This window comes from Salmo salar, chromosome ssa18 (genome assembly GCF_905237065.1).
Source record: "Salmo salar chromosome ssa18, Ssal_v3.1, whole genome shotgun sequence".
NCBI lineage: Eukaryota > Metazoa > Chordata > Actinopteri > Salmoniformes > Salmonidae > Salmo > Salmo salar.
The window spans coordinates 74356674-74368350 of NC_059459.1; the positions used below are offsets into that span (position 1 = coordinate 74356674).

Here is an 11677-nt window from a genome sequence, read left to right on the forward strand (position 1 = left end):
ATTTAAACATTTATTACAGTTACATTTAAACATTTATTACAGTTACATTTAAAGTTACATGTATACATTTAAACATTTATTACAGTTACATTTAAAGTTACATGTATACATTTAAACATTTGTTACAGTTACATTTAAACATGTATTGCTGTCGTAGAGAGGGGACCAAAGAGCAGCGTGTTTAGTGCTCATGATGATAATTTATTATAACTCAAAATACTGAAGCAAAATAACAAAGAGGAAAACGACAGCACACAGTTCTGTCAGGTACAGAGACTAAACAGAAAATAACTGCCCACAAACACAGGTGGGGGAAAAAAAAATACTTAAGTATGATCTCCGATTAGAGACAACGAGGACCAGCTGCCTCCAATTGGAGATCATCCCCCCCCAAAATACATAGAAATAGAAACCTAGAACTTAAACATAGAAATACAAAAGATAGAAAAACACAAAACAACCCCTGTCACGCCCTGACCTACTCTACCATAGAAAATAACATCTTACTATGGTCAGGACGTGACAGTTGCAGTTACATTTAAACATGTATTGCAGTTACATTTATACATTTATTACAGTTACATTTAAACATTTATTACAGTTACATTTATTACAGTTACATTTAAACATTTATTGCGGTTACATTTAAACATGTATTGCAGTTACATTTAAACATGTATTGCAGTTACATTTAAACATGTATTGCGGTTACATGTATACATTTATTACAGTTACATGTATACATTCATTACAGTTACATGTATACATTTAAACATTTATTACAGTTACATTTAAACATTTATTACAGTTACATTTTTTGCCACACTCTCTGTGCCATGCTTTTCTATGGCAACCAGCGTCCCGACGTGACACACACACTGTAACGGTTGTCGTAGAGAGGGGACCAAAGCGCAGCATGTTGATTGCTCATGGTGAATATTTATTTAAACTCAAAACACTAAAGAAAAAAATAACGAGAAAACGAAAGCGCACAGTTCTGTCAGGTACATAAACTAAACAAGACAACTACCCACAAACACAGGTGGAAAAAAAAAACTACTTAAGTATGATCTCCAATTAGAGACAACAAGGACCAGCTGCCTCTAATTGGAGATCATCCCCAAAAAAACAACATAGAAATAGAAAAACTAGAAACTAAACATAGATATACAAAACACAGAAAAACACAAAACACCCCCTGTCACGCCCTGACCTACTCTACCATAGAAAATAACATCTTACTATGGTCAGGACGTGACAGTATCCCCCCCCAAAGGTGCAGACTCCGAATGCCACTAAAAAAACAAAAAAGGGAGGGTAGGGTGGGTAACTCCTGTCTATGGCGGCTCTAGTGCAGTCCACATAACCTTATCCTCCAGCAGAGGAGGCGGCTCCAGTTCGGGGCGTAACCCCCGCTCCACCCGCTGATCCCTCTGCTTTAGTACCACCGGACCGTGGATCGTCGTCGAAGGAACCGGACTGTAGATCGTCGCTGGAGGCTCCGGGCTGCAGGCCGCCGCTGGAGGCTCCGGGCTGCAGGCCGTCTCAGGAGGTTCCGGGCTGGGGAGCGTCTCAGGAGGTTCCGGACTGGGGAGCGTCGCCGGAGGCTCCGGACTGAGGAGCGTCGCCGGAGGCTCCGGACCGGGGAGCGTCGCCGGAGGCTCCGGACTGGGGAGTGTCACTGCAGGCTGTCGTAGAGAGGGGACCAAAGCGCAGCATGTTGATTGCTCATGATGAATATTTATTTAAACTCAAAACACTAAAGAAAAAATAACGAGAAAACGAAAGCGCACAGTTCTGTCAGGTACATAAACTAAACAGAAGACAACTACCCACAAACACAGGTGGAAAAAAAACCTACTTAAGTATGATCTCCAATTAGAGACAACGAGGACCAGCTGCCTCTAATTGGAGATCATCCCCAAAAAAAACACAACATAGAAATAGAAAAACTAGAACCTAAACATAGATATACAAAACATAGAAAAACACAAAACACCCCCTGTCACGCCCTGACCTACTCTACCATAGAAAATAACATCTTAATATGGTCAGGACGTGACACACACAGTACAACCGAGACGTTGCAATTTAGTCATGATATTTTCCAGAACCATATATAGAGAGAGTTGGGCCAACTTTTAGAAATGTTGAATGTTGTTCTAATTCCAGAACTTCGGTTACGTAGCATTATTTAAATATCGGCCATGTAGTGTCACAATTCTGTAAATACATGACTTTGATCAATTCTATTAAAAAACCCAGGTAAATAGAGTTGTGTCATGTAGAAGGGATTCATTCATAAAGTTTGTCGTGGCATACAGAGCTGTCATGCCCATGGGGGCACGTGCCCCTCAGATTTGTCCTGTTTAAAAAATATATTGTTTTTCTGTAATACTACTAGCCACCTAGCAATTTCATGAAGTTGTTTTTAGCTACAGTAGCCCAGATACATTCCCAATCTCCCAACCTCATAACTATCTACCAAGAAGCCATTTCAGGCTATCAATCAAATTGGAGTAGCTAGCTTGTCTGACTATCTTAGCTGGCATGCTTGCTGGCAAGGTTGGTAGACTTTAGAAAAGCAAGCACTAAGTAAATGTACCGGACAAGACTCACATTACTTTAAAGCATTCATTTACAAAAAGAAGGAGAAGAAAACACCAGTCAGGAGGATACAGACAGCTCAAGAGATATGCTTAGAAATGTAGAAAAAGTGACATTTTTTACATAGAATTAATCATATCTTTCAGGTGTTTGAAAAATGCTAAATACTCCAATTTACACACGGGGGGCCTAGCCCCCCACTGGACCACTCCCCCAGCCATCCTCACATACTTAGTGCCACTTCAGATTTTTGGGGTGCATGACGCCCCTGGTGGCATTACCCAGATTAATTAGAATTCATATTTTATATACACTGCTCAAAAAAATAAAGGCAACACTAAAATTACACATCCTAGATCTGAATGAATGAAATAATCTTATTAAATACTTTTTTCTTTACATAGTTGAATGTGCTGACAACAAAATCGCACAAAAATAATCAATGGAAATTCAATTTATCAACCCATGGAGGTCTGGATTTGGAGTCACAGATCTGTTTGTAGTATACATTACTTCATTCTAATGCTGATTCATGCTACATTCTAAGTGGTATTATTATAGCCTGGTCCCAGATCTGTTTGTAGTATACATTACTTCATTCTAATGCTGATTCATGCTACATTCTAAGTGGTATTAATTATAGCCTTGTCCCAGATCTGTTTGTAGTGTACATTACTTCATTCTAATGCTGATACATTCTAAGTGGTATTAATTATAGCCTGGTCCCAGATCTGTTTGTGCTTCTGGCTACTACATTGACATTGTCAAGCTAAACTGATTTAACATGACAATTCCATAAGGAGTTTGCAGGAGATGAGACTGGCACCCAGGATAGACCAATATGACAAGACATACAGTATGCCCATGAATGACGTATACATCAAAATAAGTCTTGAGGCGAAAAGAAGGGGGGATGGAGTTGGAAAAGAGGGCAAAGAGGAGGCGGAGATGGATGGATGCATATAGAGTCATTGGAGGGTGGATGGGAGATGAAATGAAAGAAGGGGGGGTGGATGGAGAAAGGGATGAACAGATAGTGCGAGGGGAAGTGTAGTTACTGATTGATGAGTTAATGGAGTGATAAGAGACTGAATCAGCAGGATATAGTCATAGAGTAAGACGACACACACATACACACACACAAGAGGGCAAACAGCACTGGCGATTGTGTAAGGGGCTGGGTGGAGTCACCGGTCAGGAAGGGGTTGGGAAGGGAGGGAGATGTAGGGAGAGGTACATAGGGAGAAAACCTGATAGTCTACAGTATGTTTAATGAATGGATGAAAGATATTTAAAAAAAGATGATGACCATTTGGAAGAGTCTAGAACTCCAACCTTCTAACAATCTCATATCACTGTACAAAATGTTTTGATATGAGATGTAATGAGGGATTCTAACAATCCTCTCTTTCTTTCTAGGTGAACAGACTTTGAAGAAGTGAACCAGGGATTTGGATCTTTAGAATGCTAACAGAGGGGGCCAGAAGGAGCAGTGGAATGGCAAGATGAGACACCACCGCCTCAACTGTCACGGAAAAACCCAAACATCCCCATGACAACGACTGACGCCCCTGCGCTCAACGATGATATTATCGTCGAAGGAGTACGCCACCTCCTCAACTACTCCTCCGTCAATCCCTAGCTCCCTCCCTCCTCCTGCAGCATTGATGAATCCTACAAGTACATTTTCCTCCCTTTGTGCTACTCCTACACCTTCGTCTTCGCCATCACGCTCAACTCTATCGTTCTCTGGCTTTCCCTCAGACGCACCAAGCGTTGGAACGCCTCCCTCATCTACATGGTCAACCTAGCCTCCACGGACTTCAACGTGTGGCTTGTCGCTCCCCTTCCTGGTGGCTAGCTACGTGATGCGCGACCGATGGGTCTTCGGGGACTTTCTGTGCCGATTGGTCCGTTTCCTGTTCTATTTCAACCTGTATTGTTCTATATTCTTCCTGACGTGTATCTCCGTCCATCGCAACCTGGGGATATGTCCCCCTATGAGGACCATCACACTGGAGACCAAGAGAGCGGTCAAGGGGACGTGTGTGTTGATGTGGGGGGTCGTCTTCACCCTCACCTGCCAGATATTCCGGTTCGCCCCAAACGGGCCACGTGATGAGAGGCGTAGGGGGCGGGGCGATGGCGATTAACAGTAATAATACCTGTACCGTTAGTAGTAACAGTACTGGGGAGGTGGAGACGTATCAGAACTGTTGGGACGATGCTATAGATAAGGAGTTCCAAGACTACCATCCATTTTGGATCATCTTGCATCTGCTGGGGTTCTTTCTACCATTCTCCATCATCGCCTGGTGCTACTTACAAATGGTTCTGACAATATTCCTGACCCTGCGCTCCCAGCCTCAGTCACAGCATAGAGGACGAGGGGGAGAGGGAAGTTGGGAAGGAGGAGGAGGATGTGGAAAGGCAGGAGGGAATGGCGCTGGAGTTGAAGGAGGACTTCGGGGAGGAGGAGAGGGGATGTTGATCGTTTTTGGCACCCACTCTCCATACGCCCACCGGCATCATAAATCCATCAAAACCATCATCACCATCCCCCTTCTCTTCGCCCTCTGTTTCTTCCCCTTCCACGTCACCAGGACTATCTTCTTCATCTTAAAAGTGACGAAAGGCATCCCGTGCCACTCCATGGCCATTGTCTCCATGTGCTATAAGATCATGCGGTCACTGGCGACTTTCAACGCCTGGCTCATCGCACTCCTCTACTTCTTCACCGAGGAGAAAGGTGGTGGCGCCCCATATTGCCCGCAGACGGATACTACCGCCACTGCCGTCAACCAGCAGCACAGGCTCCTCTGGCCGCAGAGGAAGCTGAGAAGGGTGGGGGAAGAGGAGGGGGTGTGGTCAATTACAAGGGTAACAACAAAGAGACGAATAAAACGCCTGTACATTTGTTCAAAGGGGTGATCAAAACCAAAGTCAGATATACTGTGGAATAAGTTCGATCGACATTATTCATCCCGAGGGGGTCAATGCTGGAGTTGTTGTTTGAAGGGTTTCTGAAATGTTTTCAACTCGAGACCCAAATGAGGAATTGACCGTCCTCCCGTGGCCCTAATCATCCTCCAATGACCCAAATTAAGAAGAAATAGTGTGTGACTAGATGTATTCTCATAACTCACGACTCACCTCTAACATGCCCAGGCTCACATTGGGTCCCGACCCGTAGTTTAAGAAACCCTGTGTGGCAGCGAAAGACTTCTTCATTCTATGCGTTTAATTCAGAAACAGACATTTGTGAACAATATAAATGGTAGGGTGTGAATTCAGGATGTGAAAGGATCGGTTGTGAGACAAAGGACATCAGAGATGATCCTACTATCATTGGCAGTATTCAAATGTTGATGACTAGATCTAGACGATGACACTGTACTGTACACACCGGGCTCTGTTATATCTTTTTGGGGGGTTGATTTTCTCTGTTTGTCTTTATAACTTTGTTGAGTTGATGTAAGTTATAGTTCAGGCAAACAAAACTTAGCTCTGTGGAGTGTACAGCTTAAAGTGGTCCTATGGACAGATACTCCAATCTCCGCTGTGGAGGTTTGCGGTTCCTTCAGGGTTATCGTTGGTCTCTTTGTTGCCTCTCTGATTAATGCCCTCCTTGCCTGGTCCGTGAGTTTTGGTGGGCGGGCCTCTCTTGGCAGATTTGTTGTGGTGCCAAATTCTTTCCATGTTTTAATAATGGATTTAATGGTGATCCGTGGAATGTTCAAAGTTTCTGATATCTTTTTTTATAACCCAACCCCGAGTCTGTACTTCTCCACGACTTTGTCCCTGACCTGTTTGGAGAGCTCCTTGGTCTTCATGGTGCCACTTGCTTGGTGGTGCCCCTTGCTTAGTGGTGTTGCAGACTCTGGGCCAAAAGTTGAGAATGACACAAATATACATTTTCACAAAGTCTGCTGCCTCAGTTTGTATGATGGCAATTTGCATATACTCCAGAATATTTTGAAGAGTGATCAGATGAATTGCAATTAATTGCAAAGTCCCTCTTTGCCATGCAAATGAACTGAATTCCAAAAAAAAAACATTTCCACTGCATTTCAGCCCTGCCACAAAAGGACCAGATGACATCATGTCAGTGATTCTCTTGTTAACTTAGGTGTGAGTGTTGACGAGGACAAGGCTTGAGGTCACTCTGTCATGCTTATTGAGTTCAAATAACAGACCGGAAGCTTCAAAAGGAGGGTGGTGCTTGGAATCATTGTTCTTCCTCTGTCAACCATGGCTACCTGCAAGGAAACACATGCTGTCATCATTGCTTTGCACAAAAAGGGCTTCACAGGCAAGTATATTGCTGCCAGTAAGATTGCACCTAAATCAACCATTTATCGGATAATCAAGAACTCAAGGAGAGCGGTTCAATTGTTGTGAAGAAGGCTTCAGGGCGCCTAAGAAAGTCCAGCAAGCGCCAGGACCGTCTCCTAAAGTTGATTCAGCTGCGGGATCGGGGCACCACCAGTACAGAGCTTGCTCAGGAATGGCAGCAGGCAGGTGTGAGTGCATCTGCACGCACAGTGAGGCAAAGACTTTTGGAGGATGGCCTGGTGTCAAGAAGGGCAGCAAAGAAGACACTTCTCTCCAGGAAAAACATCAGGGACAGACTGATATTCTGCAAAAGGTACAGGGATTGGACTGCTGAGGACTGGGGTAAAGTCATTTTCTCTGATGAATCCCCTTTCCGATTGTTTGGGGCATCCGGAAAAAAGCTTGTCCGGAGAAGACAAGGTGAGTGCTACCATCAGTCCTGTGTCATGCCAACAGTAAAGCATCCTGAGACCATTCATGTGTGGGGTTTCTTCTTGGCCAAGGGAGTGGGCTCACTCACAATTTTGCCTAAGAACACAGCCATGAATAAAGAATGGTACCAACACATCCTCCGAGAGCAACTTCTCCCAACCATCCAGGAACAGTTTGGTGACGAACAATGCCTTTTCCAGCATGATGGAGCACCTTGCAATAAGGCAAAAGTGATAACTAAATGGCTCGGGGAACAAAACATTGATATTTTGGGTCCATGGCCAGGAAACTTCCCAGACATTAATCCCATTGAGAACTTGTGGTCAATCCTCAAGAGGCGAGTGGAAAAACAAAACCCCACAAATTCTGACAAACTCCAAGCATTGACTATGCAAGAATGGGCTGCCATCAGTCAGGATGTGGCCCAGGAGTTAATTGACAGCATGCCAGGGCGGATTGCAGAGGTCTTGAAAAAGAAGGGTCAACACTGCAAATATTGACTCTTTGCATCAACTTCATGTAATTGTCAATAAAATCCTTTGACACTTATGAAATGTAATTATAATTGTAATTATACTTCAGTATTCTATAGTAACATCTGCCAAAAATATCTAAAGACACTGAAGCTGCAAACTTTGTGAAAATTAATATTTGTGTCATTCTCAAAACTTTTTGCCACAACTGTATATATACTGAGATCATGTGACACTTAGATTGCACACAGGTGGACTTTAACTAATTTTGTGACTTCTGAAGGTAATTGGTTGCACCAGATCTTATTTAGGGGCTTCATAGCAAAGGAGGTGAATACATATGCACGCACCACTTTTCAGTTTTTTTTTATATATAATTTTATGAAATAACAATTTTTTTCATTTCACTTCACCAATTTGGACTATTATGTGTATGTCCATTACATGAAATCCAAATAAAAATCCATTTAAATTACAGGTTGTAATGCAAGAAAATAGGAAAAATGCCAAGGGGGATGAATACTTTTGCAGTTGTACAGTGTACATTCTAGAATATATATATATATATATATAAGTGTATGTAAACTTCCGACTTCAACTGTATATATATATATATATATATATATATATATATATATATATATATATATACAGTTGAAGTCGGAAGTTTACATACACTTAGGTTGGAGTCATTAAAACTAATTTTTCAACCACTGTCACGGCTGTCAAAAGGAGAGGACCAAGGTGCAGCGTGTGTGTAGTTCAACATTTTATTTACTCTGTGAACTATGCAATACATCAAATAACTGAATAGACAAAACAACAAACTGTGACGCAGCGGAGAAACAAACACTACTCAAAATGAATCACCCACAAAACCCAGGAAGAAAAACCCCTACTTAAGTATGATCTCCAATTAGAGACAACGAGGACCAGCTGCCTCTAATTGGAGATCATCCCAAACAAACCAACATAGAAATACAAAAACTAGAACCTAAGAACATAGAAATAGAACACATAGAATAAACCCCCCTGTCATGCCCTGACCTACTCTACCATAGAAAATAACAGCTTACCATGGTCAGGACGTGACAACTACTCCACAAATGTCTTGTGAATTGTTTACAGACAGATTATTTCACTTATAATTCACTGTATCACAATTCCAGTGGGTCAGAAGTTTACATACACTAAGTTGACTGTGCCTTTAAACAGCTTGGAAAATTCCAGAAAATTATATCATGGCTTTAGAAGCTTCTGATAGGCTAACTGACATCATTTGAGTCAATTGGAGGTGTACCTGTGGATGTATTTCAAGGCCTATCTTCAAACTCAGTGCCTCTTTGCTTGACATCATGGGAATATAAAAATAAATCTGCCAAGACCTCAGAAAAAAATTGTAGACCTCCACAAGTCTGGTTCATCCTTGGGAGCAATTTCCAAATGCCTGAAGGTACCACGTTCATCTGTACAAACAATAGAACGCAAGTATAAACACCATGGGATCACGCAACCGTCATACAGCTCAGGAAGGAGACGCGTTCTGTCTCCTAGAGATGAACGTACCTTGGTGCGAAAAGTGCAAATCAATCCCAGAACAACAGCAAAGGATCACCTTGTGAAGATGCTGGAGGAAACGGGTACAAAAGTATCTATATCCACAGTAAAACGAGTCCTATATCGACATAACCTAAAAGGCCACTCAGCAAGGAAGAAGCCACTGCTCCAAAACCGCCATTAAAAAGCCAGACTACGGTTTACAACTGCACATGTGGACAAAGATCGTACTTTTTGAAGAAATGTCCTCTGGTCTGATGAAACAAAAATAGAACCGTTATGTTTGGAGGAAAAAGGGGGAAGCTTGCAAGCCGAAGAACACCATCTCAACCGTGAAGCATGGGGGTGGCAGCATCATGTTGTGGGGGTGCTTTGCTGCAGGAGGGACTGGTGCACTTCACAAAATAGATGGCATGATGAGGGAGGAAGATTAAATGTCAGGAATTGTGAAAAACTGAGTTTAAATGTATTTGGCTAAGGTGTATGTAAACTTCTGACTTCAACTGTGTGTGTATGTGTGTGTGTGTGTGTATATATATATATATATATATATATATATATATATATATATATATATATATATATATATATATATATATATATATATATATTTTTTTTCATAATACTTTATTTTAGCAGGAAATATATTACAGTTCATATATACTTGACTTAACATGGAATGGGGTTGTACATTCTAGAATATATATTTATTTTTTTACAGTTCATACATATCAGACAACATCAATGCTGGGTAGAGAGCAGCCAAAGACCCAAGTCACATTCATAACAAGAAATACATAGAGATCCACTTAAAAAGGATGATCTAATTATCTACGTTCTACAATCTAGAGACCATAGTGATGTCACAAGCACTTGTCAGGAACTATGGATCATGGGACCTACTCTACTCTACTCTGCTCTGTCCTTCCGTTTGCGCAAATGAAGGTGAGGTGAGACTGGTGGACCGTAAAGACCTAACTAAGGTTGTTGTTGCCTTTAGTTCTGAGCTCTGGGTAAATGATCAAGCTGTCATTTGGGTTGTGTAAGTACATATAATAATCTGCTGTTTGAATGGAAAACTACTTGTGTCAATTTTTTAAATAAACACACTGTTTCCTTCTGGAATTTCATATGTTGTTGACTGACTATCCCCTTGATCCACAATGGTCACAACCCGTAAGTCAGCGTAAGTCACAGAAAATAGATGTTGTGGTAGCAGCTGCAGAGAAGTACTTGGGGGTACGAGATTTGACTTCAGAAAAGTTACAGGGTGTGTTGAGTGGTAGTGTCCCAGTCTTCTCAGGTCGTTGGCCTGGGGTAGGATCAAATTGGGTTAAAGTAGTAGAATAAGGTGATGGGTTTGAATGAGTATAGGGGTTTGAATTAGTATTTTGTGCATCAAAATGGGGAAGAGGAACTGGGGAAAATAAAACAATAATAAAATAAAAATATACATTTATTTTATTGTTTTATTTTTCACTGTTCCCCTTCAGCATTTTGTATCACAAAGTGTAATGGATCTATACTATAGTTCAGTTGGGGGTGGTAATGCAACATATTGTATGCCAACTGCCGTTAAACCTCACCGAAGAAGAATAAATCAGGCCTACCTACCATTCTGAACCACTAGATGCCTTGTACAGGAGCATACCAGAGATATGGTATGACATTTATGCTTTAATTGCTAGTAAAATAGTTCCACTGTTGTGAGTTTCTCTCAGTCTTCCCATCTCTTTCTGTCTCTCTCTCTCCCCCGTCCATCATTTGAGCAAGGCATCTAACAAACAGGAGAATGTAGCTGGCCGGATGCCAACTGAAAGGCTGAGTTCCATCTTTGTACACACACACAGAACTACATAGTAGCGTACATATTTTGAAGACAGCGTATTCTTATCTGAAAATATATCTAAATGCATATTACATGGTGGTTAAACAAATAGTTTACCATACTAGTCAAGGCGTTTTATGTCCTCTAGGCCAGGGTTTCCCAAACTTGGTCCTGCATCCCTGTTTGTTTTTTTGTCCCAGCACTACATAGCTGATTCAAATAATCAAAGCTTGATGGTGAGTTGGTTATTTGAATCAGCTGTGTAGTGCTAGGACAAAACCCAAAACGTGCACGGGGGGCAGGCAGGACCCTGCTCTACAGCTCAAGGCTTATCTTCTGGCCCGGTTGAGGAGTGAAATGCAAAGGCAGACGTTGCTGAACAAATGCATTGATGAATTCATGCTAGAGGGGGCGACAAATCCTCCCATTTCACTCTTTCCCGGCT

The 11677-nt window shown here is 41.9% G+C and overlaps 1 pseudogene; it reads left to right on the forward strand.

The window, feature by feature from the left end:
• The first annotated feature begins 4071 nt into the window (after positions 1 to 4071).
• Positions 4072 to 6280, forward strand: LOC106577889 (P2Y purinoceptor 4-like; annotated as a pseudogene).
• Positions 6281 to 11677: the final 5397 nt, after the last annotated feature.